Here is a 13,305-nt window from a genome sequence, read left to right on the forward strand (position 1 = left end):
TGGTGCAATTCCAGGTTCTTGTCGTAACCCATGACTAATGAAGAGGAGGAGGTGAAGGAGTAGTACAAGACTTTGTCCATGTCCCATTAACCTTTATTTCTTATCACTTACATGTTTATAGCTGGACAGTTAGATGCACAAACTATATTCAGTAAACTCTGCTTGAGCAACGTCTTGCCAGACAAAACATTTGCAGCTTTGGGCAGCAGGACCTGTGGCTATTATGTTTCAGACTAGACTTACTGAACTAGACAGCACAGCCAACAACCTGATTTGACTCCCCACTGCATATACATTTTCATATCTAGGCTAGGAGGTATACTGCACATTTATAGAGGGGACAGAAGATAGAAATGTTGCATGTGCTGACTGCACAATAATGTGATGCAAATGTTATTAAGCTGTATGCAAATGTATGCAGCTTTGTAATGGACCAGTGAAATGCTGCAGCTAGTAGAGTCCTTGAATATTACTTTGTTACCCTTGTGCCCATATGCAAATAACTTTTTCTCCTGAGTTTTCTCCTAGGTGGTATTTTTAAACTTGTCAATAAAATGTCCTTTAAGCCCCTAGAAAGCAAAAAAATACTCAAAATAATTTTGATAGTACTTTATCATTTGCTTTTTGGTACCTTTTTGGTTGAAAAGTACTGAGGGTTATTTTAAATAGACAATGAAAAATTATCTCCTAGGAGAAAACTCAGGTAAAAAAGTGAATTGCATATTGCCCTTTGTGTCATATGAGGGTTCCCAGCTGAATCAAAAGTGTGTGTATGACCTGAAGCAGCCCAGTAGCAAATGTAAGAACAGACTTAGTAGACAGGACTAGTTCTGCTGCTGGATAAGCATAGTAATGCTGCTTAAAGAGGAACTCCAGTGAAAATAATGTAATAAAAAAAGTGCTTCATTTTTACAATAATGATTTAGTCAGTGTTTACCCATTGTAAAATCTTTTAATCCCTGATTTACATTCTGACATTTATTACATGGTGACATTTTTACTGTTGGTAGATGATATTGCTGCTGCATGCTTTTTGGCAGTTGGAAACAGCTGTAAACAGCTATTTCCCACAATGCAACAAGGTTCACAGACAGGAAACTGCCAGGAGTACCATGGTCCTCAGAGTTTCTTGTGGGAGGGGTTTCACCACAATATCAGTCATACAGTGCCCCCTGATGGTCTGTTTGTGTAAAGGAATAGATTTATCATGTAAAAGGGGGTATCGGCTACTGATTAGGATAAAGTTCAATTCTTGGTCGGAGGTTCTCTTCAATCTACAGTAGGAAGGGCACATAGTATAACTTGTTTGCAATAATTGCAGTCTGCAAGTGTCCAAGTGTCTCCAAGTGTTCATGTCTAAATATTTTAAAAGTAATTTATTTGATATTAGCTGTCAGCTGTTAAGTCTACACAGAACTAGGAAAACATCTGTGCCTGGAATCCGACTTACCGTAATGTTTTTTTTTTCTGAATTTCTATAAAAGACAGTACAAAAGTTAGAATTAGTTGGTTTTTTTGTACAGTACATGAAAGCAACGCCAAAAGGTGCAACAGTCTAATTCTGGGGTCCCTAATTATGGATACTTGCATATCATGTACAAACAACAAGCACATTAACACTAAGAAGAAGGTTTCAATTCATAAAGCATTACCGTATGCGGTAATGCAGAAAACAACTGTTTTTACAGAGCATTTAATGAAATGTAAATTCATAAAGGCTGTTACCGCAAGGAAAGCTGAAATTACTGAGCCGTGAGGTAAATTACAGACTTGTGTGATAAATACCTCAACAAATGTCAGTAAATGTCAATTCATAAAGATTAGCGCATGCGGTAAAGCCAAGTTACATGTTTAATATTTAAATTACACAAAATCAGATACTTACCTAAAGAGAGGGAAGCCTCAGGATCCGATTGGGGCTTTTCTCGGTGGTCTGTTGTTCCCTCTTCGTTGAGCTCCCCCCCCCCCCCTCGCGTGGCTCCTCTTTGGCATTCATGGCCGCGCAATAGCCGACCGAGCCCACCTGCGTATGCGCAGTAGTACAGAGCCACGGGCTCCGTGCTACTGCACATGCGGTCCTGATCTTCTAATGCACGGCCATGAATGCAGAAGAGGAGCCGCGTGGCCACGATGTGGAAGACAACGGGCGGCTTCCGACGACTGAGGGAAGCCTCAATAGGATCCTGAGACTTCCCTTTCTGCGTGGTAAGTATCTGTTTTGTTTGAGACCAGCTCTGATGTGTCGGAAACTAGCTGCAGCATGTGATAACACAGGACTGACGGAGCAGAGAGCCAATAGGAAGAGCCTCCCCCTCCAGCTTCTCTCCCTCTATAGGCTCTGATATATTCTAGAAAGGGACAAGTTTCTCTACCCCCCCCCCCCCCCCCCCCCCCCCAGGCAGTGGAGAAGAGAGCCTGCAGAGAAGAGATTTCCCCTGCAGCCCTTTAGAGAAGTAACCCTTTAGGTTCCTGTTTGAAGATGCCGAGAAGCAAGTATTAAAATCATCCAAGCATGCTGTAACTGATGTTTATTGGAAGTTCCCCTAAACTCTAGCTGTTAAGTAAGATGATAAGAAAGGCTAATAGACAGATTCAGAGGGACTAGAACGAACGTGCAGATCTAAAGGGATGCTGGAGATGCTTTTCACTGTTGTAAAGCTGTCGCTGCCCAGAAGTGGGAGAACATCACAGTAACAGAATAGAGACCTTCTCTGCAGTTGTTCTACTGTGTTTGTGAACTGAAGCAATGATTCCAAAATTCCAAAATACAGTATGCGGTATTTTACTGACCTGATTTTTTTTTTTTTACCATGTGGTCTATTTGGCACCACATGGTTCAGAACCTGGACACACTCATTCAGCACCATTTCAGCACTGGACGGTAGGATGGGGTGCTTTTCTTTAACTTTGGTACTTCCTCCTTCCAGCCTACTCAGAAGCTAACTACATCCATACGGTAGTTAGTGGACTTGCCACTTGCAATGATCTAGACCAGTAATCCCTCTGGCCATCCTGTTACCTGCTTCCAACCCTCAGCTATAACACAATGGGCATGATTCACAAAGTTTTTTCTCCTGTTTTTTTTCTGTTTTCACCTTATCTATGTTACATTTTTAGGCTCGCAAAAATATAATATCATTAAAGAGACACTGAAGCAAAATAACACTAAAAAATGATATAATTAATTGGTTGTGTAGTATGGATAATTACTAGAACATAGTAGCAAAGAAAATATTCTCACATTATTTATTTCCAGTTATATAGTGTTTTTTTATAACATTGCATCATTCTATAAAATTTGCAGTTTACACACTACTCAGCATTCTAATTGATTTTACAGAGCATGCCAGTGAACTATTGACCTGTCCTCTACAGAAGAAAAAACAAATACAGTGACTGACAGTTGAGATAACAAGCTTCAGAAGACAGAGCTCTCTGCGACTTTGAAAGTCGTGGAGCTCAATGGCTCTTCTGCATAGATAACAACTGGAGTTTCTTAACTCTTCCTGTACTGGAAACAATATTAGACTTACGTCTCTGCTCCTAATGTTTTATTTCTTAGCTGTACTACACATACAAATCATTATATCATATATTTTTTTCAGTGTCTCTTTAAAGGGAACTTAAACCAATGAGATTTACTTACCTGGGGCTTCGACCAGCCCCCAAAGCCGTCCTGTGCCCTCGCCGGTCCTCTAGGATCCTTTGTTCTCTCGCCATGGCCAAGTTTCGTTCTTCACCGACCGGGAGTCGGCGGGCCACTGTGCCTGTGCGGCCCTCGTTACGTGTAGTTTAGGTCGCATTCCCTTCCACAATAGAGTCATGTGCAGAACTCTATGTGAGAGTCCTGCACATGTGCAGGACTCTTTCACAGATGGTAATGCGAGCTAAACTATGCATGGCGAGGGCCGTGCAGGCGCAGTGACCCGCCGACTCCCGGTCGGTGAAGAACGAAACTTAGTCGCCACAGGAGAACGGAGGATCCTAGAGGACCGACACCGGCACAATATGGCTGCGGGGGCTGGTCGAAGCCCCAGGTAAGTAAATCTCATTGGTTTACATACACTTTAAGGTAAGAAAATTAATCTTATTAATATTATAAATGTGAAAGTGTGGATGTTCGGATGTTTGTTACTCAATCACGCAGCCTGCACTAACATCAAAGAGATTACAGGCACAGGCTAGCTATGGTGTTATTGTTGCTAGGCAACAGTGGGAAGCCGGGTCCCCTCCAATCAGGGCCGGATTTGTGGGCAGGCATCCAAGGCCGGTTCCTAGGGCGCCTGGGAGGTTAGGGCGGAAGTCCTGCAGTATTTTGGAATACTATTTGTGCTGCTGGCTCACCCCGCTGCACATTTACCGCCGCCTGCCCGCCCGCTGAACTAATATGTAGCCTGCCGCTGCCGCCGCCGCCTCCTCCTTCTGTTAGCCACCCTCGCTTGATGTCTGCAAGGTGAACGAAACACTTATTGGGCAGCACCAGTACACAAATATAATAGCTCAGAAAAATAATAAGCCAATAATTCACCGTGTGTGCAGAAAAGGATTCTGAACAAATGGATAAGCAACAACAAAGATGAATCCTAAGAGACCGCACCACACAAGTATAAAGTCTATATCATGAGCTTTATTTCACTAATAGTGCAAGAAATCTGATAAAAACTATTAAAACAATAAACATCAGGTAGACACAGTAATATAAGCCAAAATTTGGCTAAACAAAGTATACAATGATTGCTGTAATGCAAATAATGCTCCAGCCCAACCCTTCACTCACAGCCACAATAGTTCATAGGTAGAGAGCCCAAATGAGAAAAGTGCCAAGTGCTGTGTGCAAAGATCGCTATATAGCAGAACACTGCAAAGTGCAATGGTGCATAAGTGACAAAGTTGAAAAATGAGTAGCAAAAGCAATCCCACCAAAGGGATATAAAGTGCATGAAACAGAGAGTGCCAAACAGGAGGAAGATCCGTGTGGACACGGAGAACAAGGTGCCAAGATGAGACTCACCAAGATGCAGGAACTGGAGGAGGAAGGGTGGCGTCTACCTGAATGGTGCCTTCGCGATTCGCCGCTTCAAGCGGCTTCTGACGGGCATAATAAACGCTACAGCGTCCCCCGTATATAAGGGAAATGAGTCAGCGGAAGGGGCGGGTCGAACGGGTCATCGCGTACGTGGCCACGTACGGTGAAACGCAAAGGTCGCGCTCTCATGGTGCGCACCTTCCGTCCCATATCGAGTAGGGCAAAGTCGGGGGAAGCGTAGTCAGGGCAACAATTAGTAAATAATGATAATAATGAAAGGCGCGCGTGCGCATAGTACAAAGAGGAGAGTAAGAACATAGGAGAGGTAAGCCAAGGGGAAAAAAAAACAACAACAAAAAGGGAAGTAGAGAACCTAATGTAACATGATGGTGATTGAATGCTCAATCATAAATAGAGAAAAAAAAATAAACCCACATTATAACAAACATATGTATAGAAGAAAATATACAAACATGCATAGGTACCTACGCTGGAACACATAACGATCTATACCCAGAAAACTATTCTATTGGAACCATGTCCTATGTTCACAGAGGCAGTAATTTAGATAGACTAGCCTATCTGAAACCAGTGATTTAAAGGGGCAGAGCACTTCCAATGAAGCGTCAAAACACATGGCTCAACAGTGTGTAATAGCAACATATTATTGTATAATAACAACAACCACCCTATCCATAGAGCCATTAATTCAAATGCATATTACATCAATGAAATTACGTCAAAAAGCAAAAAACATTATGTCAAAAAAGCACAATGTATGTATCTTGTGTGGAGGGATCAGACAGTTTCCAAAGGATGCAATCCAGGTATCTTCTGAGAGATTATAGCCTGTCCTCTCGACCAGCACACAGAACCTCAGTGTATCCTAACATCCACTCAACGAGCACCAAGGCATGAAACTATAAAGATAAGAGGAAATCAATGTTACCATCCTCACATGAATATCCAAATGAAGCCCCACGTTCCAATATGTAAATGTCGCTACAAGGAAAAGATTAGTATCAATTAACAAGTGATAAAAACTGACAATACCAACAGCACAATTAAAAGTTGGACACATTGTGTTTGCATCTCTGCATATACTAACAATTGTAATGGGTAATTATAACGGACAAAAAACACCCCAAACGACAACAGCAATCAGGCAGGGACACTCACCAAGACCCGCCACGATGCCATTGCGTATACAAAAGTCCACAAGGTGAACACACATCCACACTCAAGGTTGTACCGGGAATGGAATAAACCAAAGGTGAAATGATAAATAATGATAGATACATATTGGGATCCGAAAAGTGGTAGTTAAAAGATCCATACACACATAACGGCACCCAAGATCAGTGGAGATATCCCAAAAAAGTAAAATCATCATTTAAACCCACCGGGAATCTGGTATCAAGTTCATAGATCCACCGAGTCTCTTGTCGAAGTAGTGCCTGAATAATATCTCCACCCCTGGAAGACAAAGTGACATGAGTTAATCCACAGACCCACCAACCTTCAGTTGTCCCCCCATGTGCCCTAAGGGCGTGTTCAGCCACCGAGGTAAGTACCTTGCCATCGGCAGCATCTCGTTGAGCTAAGCGGATGGTGGACATATGCTTTTGTATTCTGGTTTTAAGGGCATTCTTGGTCTGTCCAACATACCACTTGTTACAGGGGCAGCATAACAAATATACAACCCCCACCGTTTGACAATTGATGTAATCTTTAATGTAATGCTTAAATCCATTCCGAGGACCAATAACAAATTTCCTGGGTTGCATCATCCGGCAGATATTGCAACGACCACATGGGTAACTTCCACTAATACTGGATCGATTCCTAATGTTTCTTTGAAAGTGGCTCCTGCATAAACGGTCTTTCAGATTTGTTGCCCGTTTGGCAGTCATTGAAGGTCTGGGGGTCAAATATTGTGTCACTACTGGGTCAGTCTTCAGTACCGCCCAATGTTTAGCCAAAATTGAGTGTAATCCCTGCCAACTATTGTTGTATGGGGTGCAGAATCTGACCACCTCCCGTTGTTTTGTTTTCTTCTTACCATATAGCAGTTGTTCCCTATCTGAATACAATGCTCTGTTATATGCCCTCCATATAATCCTTTTGGGGTATCCTCTCTGTCTGAATCTTTCTTTCAGATCCTCTGCCTGTGTTTTGAAATCCATCTCATCTGAACAGTTCCTCTTTAGTCGCAAGAATTGTCCCACTGGTATATTGTCCTTGAGAGCCCTAGTGTGGAAGGAGCTGTAATGCAGCAGGCTATTAACCGCCGTTTCTTTCCTATATAGCTTGCTTCCAATCTGTCCAGAACCTGTAAGATACAAATGTAAATCTAGGAAGTCCAAGGCATTTTCCGAAATGTGGGAAGTGAGAATAATGTTATGTTCATTTCTGCCCAATGCTGAGATAAAATCAAGTGCCAGCTGTTTTGGGCCATCCCACAATAACAGAATATCATCAATAAAACGAAACCACCCAATCACATGGCCATGAAATCTGTCAAAAGTTGGGCCCCACACTATTTCTCGTTCCCACCAACCTAGGAAAAGGTTGGCCACTGCCGGAGCACATTTAGCCCCCATGGAAATGCCGTGTACCTGTAAGTAATACTTACTATCAAAGGTGAAGTAATTATGCTTGAGAACAAACTCCAGGAGAGAGACAAGGAAATCGTTAAATTCAGATCTCATTTGTGTGGTTGTCGAAAGGAAGTAACGAACTGCATTGCAAGCATCCCTGTGGTCGATGTTGGTATATAAAGCCTCCACATCAAGGGATATTAGTAAAGTACCTGTCGGGACAGAGAGATGATTTAATTTTGTAATTAAATCCAGTGAATCACGGATATATGAATCCAGTGTGATAACATGTTCCTGTAAAAAGAAATCCAAGAAGGTGCATGATTTTTCAATGAGGCTACCAATCCCCGAGACTATAGGCCTACCGGGTGGTTGAGTACGATTTTTGTGAACTTTGGGGAGTAGATAAAAAGTGGGGGTAACCGGTTTTTGTACTGTTAAAAACAGTTTCTCACGTTGCGAGATTATACCCCCCTCCTTGGCGTCATCCAAAAACGAGTCAAGCTCTCGTTTGAATACCTGACCTGGATTAGATCTCAAACTTTTATAAAATTTCTGAGTTCTCAGTTGTTTCATAGCCTCCTTTACATAATCCTCAGTTGACCACAACACCACATTACCGCCTTTGTCAGCCTCGCGTATAATGATCCCTTCACATTTGGAAAGATCGTTAAGTGCTATCCGTTCTTCCCTGGTTAAATTGTCTATACAATGTTTGTTACCCCTCAAACTCTCAATGTCCCTAGCAACCAGGTCAAAGAACACTTTTACCACCGGGCATGAAGAAAAGTTAGGCATAAACACAGACTGCGGTCTAAACTTACCCACTCGTTTCTCTGAGACTGTCATGTCTTCACCAGAAGCCTCATTTTCACCCAAAAGTTCCATCAAGTCATTGAAGACCTGTCTGTCAATCGCTTCTGGTAGATCCACCACTTGTCTTGTCCGATCATCATCCACATTATTATGGTACATCTTTTTGAGCGTAAGTCTTCGACAAAATAGGTAAAGATCTTTGACTGTTTCAAAAACATCCATGTCTTTATTGGGAGAAAAGGACAGGCCACGCCTTAAAACACTGATTTCTGCCTGAGACAACTCCCTGGCTGTGAGATTAATAATCTGTAATGTATCTACATTGCTGTTGATTCCGGGCTCAATTCCACTCTGGTCCTCTTGTTGTCTCTGTAAATGCCTATTCCTCTTTCCCTTAAAAGCGCGCCCGCCCCTTCGGGTTCGCTTTCCGTATCTAAAAAATCCGTGCTAGACTCAGAGACGGATGAAAAAGTGGGAATACCTGGTGTAACATTTACAGGGAGTTGACCTTGGGGTTTGGGGGGTCTGGGTCGCCGTTTTCTGTATTTTTTGCCTTTATTGTTGCCTTTGTGTTTCCATCTATAGGCCTGACCAGTAGTGTAGTCATTCCTGTCACGTGTAAGTTTAGATTTTTTTCCTTCAGTGGTCTTTTGTTCCACTTTTGTTATTTCAGATTGTAGTTGCAACAGGAATGGCTGCACCAAACTCACTGAATCAAATTCATTAAGTTTCTGTAGCAATGTGCCTATTTTTAATTTAAGCATAGGTAACAATTTTTTATCATGATTCAGTAGCATATCAATGATGATGACAGAACAGCGTCCCAAGCCTGTCTCCCAATCTTTTTTGTCCTGTGGGGTTACCTCCCATGATGGGAAGATTTGAACCCTCAAGCCCCTTGGAAAGATGCCCTCACGCTTATAATTTTCCAAACTTTGGATGTTCCACCAGAGGCGGATGTATTCAGCATGGGCATTCTTAATATCAATGCATAATTTTTTGAAAATGGGCATACTCTCTGGTGCATCTCCGCCCACCACCAACTCCGCCTCCCCAAACACTGCATTAAGCTGGGAATTCCAACCCCTTTCCAACTGCAAAAGGGTATCCATAATGTCAGAGACAACAACAGTCCTAAACCTAATCCTTCCTAACACATGAAAATGCTATGAAAGTGCTAAAAAAGCCCCACAGCAATCACAGCCAGGTAGAAATCTAGCCACCACTAACAGACTCTGTTCCAAAAACAAAATGTATGTGCATCACTGGTTGATTATTCCCGATTGACAAAACGCCACTCCAGTTCTCTCCTCAATGTAGTCTGTGCTAAGCCCTGGAAAAGACCAAAAGAAGGTCAAATTAGCAACTTGAACGAAACACTTATTGGGCAGCACCAGTACACAAATATAATAGCTCAGAAAAATAATAAGCCAATAATTCACCGTGTGTGCAGAAAAGGATTCTGAACAAATGGATAAGCAACAACAAAGATGAATCCTAAGAGACCGCACCACACAAGTATAAAGTCTATATCATGAGCTTTATTTCACTAATAGTGCAAGAAATCTGATAAAAACAATTAAAACAATAAACATCAGGTAGACACAGTAATATAAGCCAAAATTTGGCTAAACAAAGTATACAATGATTGCTGTAATGCAAATAATGCTCCAGCCCAACCCTTCACTCACAGCCACAATAGTTCATAGGTAGAGAGCCCAAATGAGAAAAGTGCCAAGTGCTGTGTGCAAAGATCGCTATATAGCAGAACACTGCAAAGTGCAATGGTGCATAAGTGACAAAGTTGAAAAATGAGTAGCAAAAGCAATCCCACCAAAGGGATATAAAGTGCATGAAACAGAGAGTGCCAAACAGGAGGAAGATCCGTGTGGACACGGAGAACAAGGTGCCAAGATGAGACTCACCAAGATGCAGGAACTGGAGGAGGAAGGGTGGCGTCTACCTGAATGGTGCCTTCGCGATTCGCCGCTTTAAGCGGCTTCTGACGGGCATAATAAACGCTACAGCGTCCCCCGTATATAAGGGAAATGAGTCAGCGGAAGGGGCGGGTTGAACGGGTCATCGCGTACGTGGCCACGTACGGTGAAACGCAAAGGTCGCGCTCTCATGGTGCGCACCTTCCGTCCCATATCGAGTAGGGCAAAGTCGGGGGAAGCGTAGTCAGGGCAACAATTAGTAAATAATGATAATAATGAAAGGCGCGCGTGCGCATAGTACAAAGAGGAAGATTAAGTTAAAGATTACATCAATTGTCAAACGGTGGGGGTTGTATATTTGTTATGCTGCCCCTGTAACAAGTGGTATGTTGGACAGACCAAGAATGCCCTTAAAACCAGAATACAAAAGCATATGTCCACCATCCGCTTAGCTCAACGAGATGCTGCCGATGGCAAGGTACTTACCTCGGTGGCTGAACACGCCCTTAGGGCACATGGGGGGACAACTGAAGGTTGGTGGGTCTGTGGATTAACTCATGTCACTTTGTCTTCCAGGGGTGGAGATATTATTCAGGCACTACTTCGACAAGAGACTCGGTGGATCTATGAACTTGATACCAGATTCCCGGTGGGTTTAAATGATGATTTTACTTTTTTGGGATATCTCCACTGATCTTGGGTGCCGTTATGTGTGTATGGATCTTTTAACTACCACTTTTCGGATCCCAATATGTATCTATCATTATTTATCATTTCACCTTTGGTTTATTCCATTCCCGGTACAACCTTGAGTGTGGATGTGTGTTCACCTTGTGGACTTTTGTATACGCAATGGCATCGTGGCGGGTCTTGGTGAGTGTCCCTGCCTGATTGCTGTTGTCGTTTGGGGTGTTTTTTGTCCGTTATAATTACCCATTACAATTGTTAGTATATGCAGAGATGCAAACACAATGTGTCCAACTTTTAATTGTGCTGTTGGTATTGTCAGTTTTTATCACTTGTTAATTGATACTAATCTTTTCCTTGTAGCGACATTTACATATTGGAACGTGGGGCTTCATTTGGATATTCATGTGAGGATGGTAACATTGATTTCCTCTTATCTTTATAGTTTCATGCCTTGGTGCTCGTTGAGTGGATGTTAGGATACACTGAGGTTCTGTGTGCTGGTCGAGAGGACAGGCTATAATCTCTCAGAAGATACCTGGATTGCATCCTTTGGAAACTGTCTGATCCCTCCACACAAGATACATACATTGTGCTTTTTTGACATAATGTTTTTTGCTTTTTGACGTAATTTCATTGATGTAATATGCATTTGAATTAATGGCTCTATGGATAGGGTGGTTGTTGTTATTATACAATAATATGTTGCTATTACACACTGTTGAGCCATGTGTTTTGACGCTTCATTGGAAGTGCTCTGCCCCTTTAAATCACTGGTTTCAGATAGGCTAGTCTATCTAAATTACTGCCTCTGTGAACATAGGACATGGTTCCAATAGAATAGTTTTCTGGGTATAGATCGTTATGTGTTCCAGCGTAGGTACCTATGCATGTTTGTATATTTTCTTCTATATATATGTTTGTTATAATGTGGGTTTATTTTTTCTCTATTTATGATTGAGCATTCAATCACCATCATGTTACATTAGGTTCTCTACTTCCCTTTTTGTTGTTGTTTTTTTTTCCCCTTGGCTTACCTCTCCTATGTTCTTACTCTCCTCTTTGTACTATGCGCACGCGCGCCTTTCATTATTATCATTATTTACTAATTGTTGCCCTGACTACGCTTCCCCCGACTTTGCCCTACTCGATATGGGACGGAAGGTGCGCACCATGAGAGCGCGACCTTTGCGTTTCACCGTACGTGGCCACGTACGCGATGACCCGTTCGACCCGCCCCTTCCGCTGACTCATTTCCCTTATATACGGGGGACGCTGTAGCGTTTATTATGCCCGTCAGAAGCCGCTTGAAGCGGCGAATCGCGAAGGCACCATTCAGGTAGACGCCACCCTTCCTCCTCCAGTTCCTGCATCTTGGTGAGTCTCATCTTGGCACCTTGTTCTCCGTGTCCACACGGATCTTCCTCCTGTTTGGCACTCTCTGTTTCATGCACTTTATATCCCTTTGGTGGGATTGCTTTTGCTACTCATTTTTCAACTTTGTCACTTATGCACCATTGCACTTTGCAGTGTTCTGCTATATAGCGATCTTTGCACACAGCACTTGGCACTTTTCTCATTTGGGCTCTCTACCTATGAACTATTGTGGCTGTGAGTGAAGGGTTGGGCTGGAGCATTATTTGCATTACAGCAATCATTGTATACTTTGTTTAGCCAAATTTTGGCTTATATTACTGTGTCTACCTGATGTTTATTGTTTTAATTGTTTTTATCAGATTTCTTGCACTATTAGTGAAATAAAGCTCATGATATAGACTTTATACTTGTGTGGTGCGGTCTCTTAGGATTCATCTTTGTTGTTGCTTATCCATTTGTTCAGAATCCTTTTCTGCACACACGGTGAATTATTGGCTTATTATTTTTCTGAGCTATTATATTTGTGTACTGGTGCTGCCCAATAAGTGTTTCGTTCAAGTTGCTAATTTGACCTTCTTTTGGTCTTTTCCAGGGCTTAGCACAGACTACATTGAGGAGAGAACTGGAGTGGCGTTTTGTCAATCGGGAATAATCAACCAGTGATGCACATACATTTTGTTTTTGGAACAGAGTCTGTTAGTGGTGGCTAGATTTCTACCTGGCTGTGATTGCTGTGGGGCTTTTTTAGCACTTTCATAGCATTTTCATGTGTTAGGAAGGATTAGGTTTAGGACTGTTGTTGTCTCTGACATTATGGATACCCTTTTGCAGTTGGAAAGGGGTTGGAATTCCCAGCTTAATG

The sequence above is a fragment of the Hyperolius riggenbachi genome, chromosome 9, assembly GCF_040937935.1.
Source record: "Hyperolius riggenbachi isolate aHypRig1 chromosome 9, aHypRig1.pri, whole genome shotgun sequence".
NCBI classification, from domain to species: Eukaryota; Metazoa; Chordata; class Amphibia; order Anura; family Hyperoliidae; genus Hyperolius; species Hyperolius riggenbachi.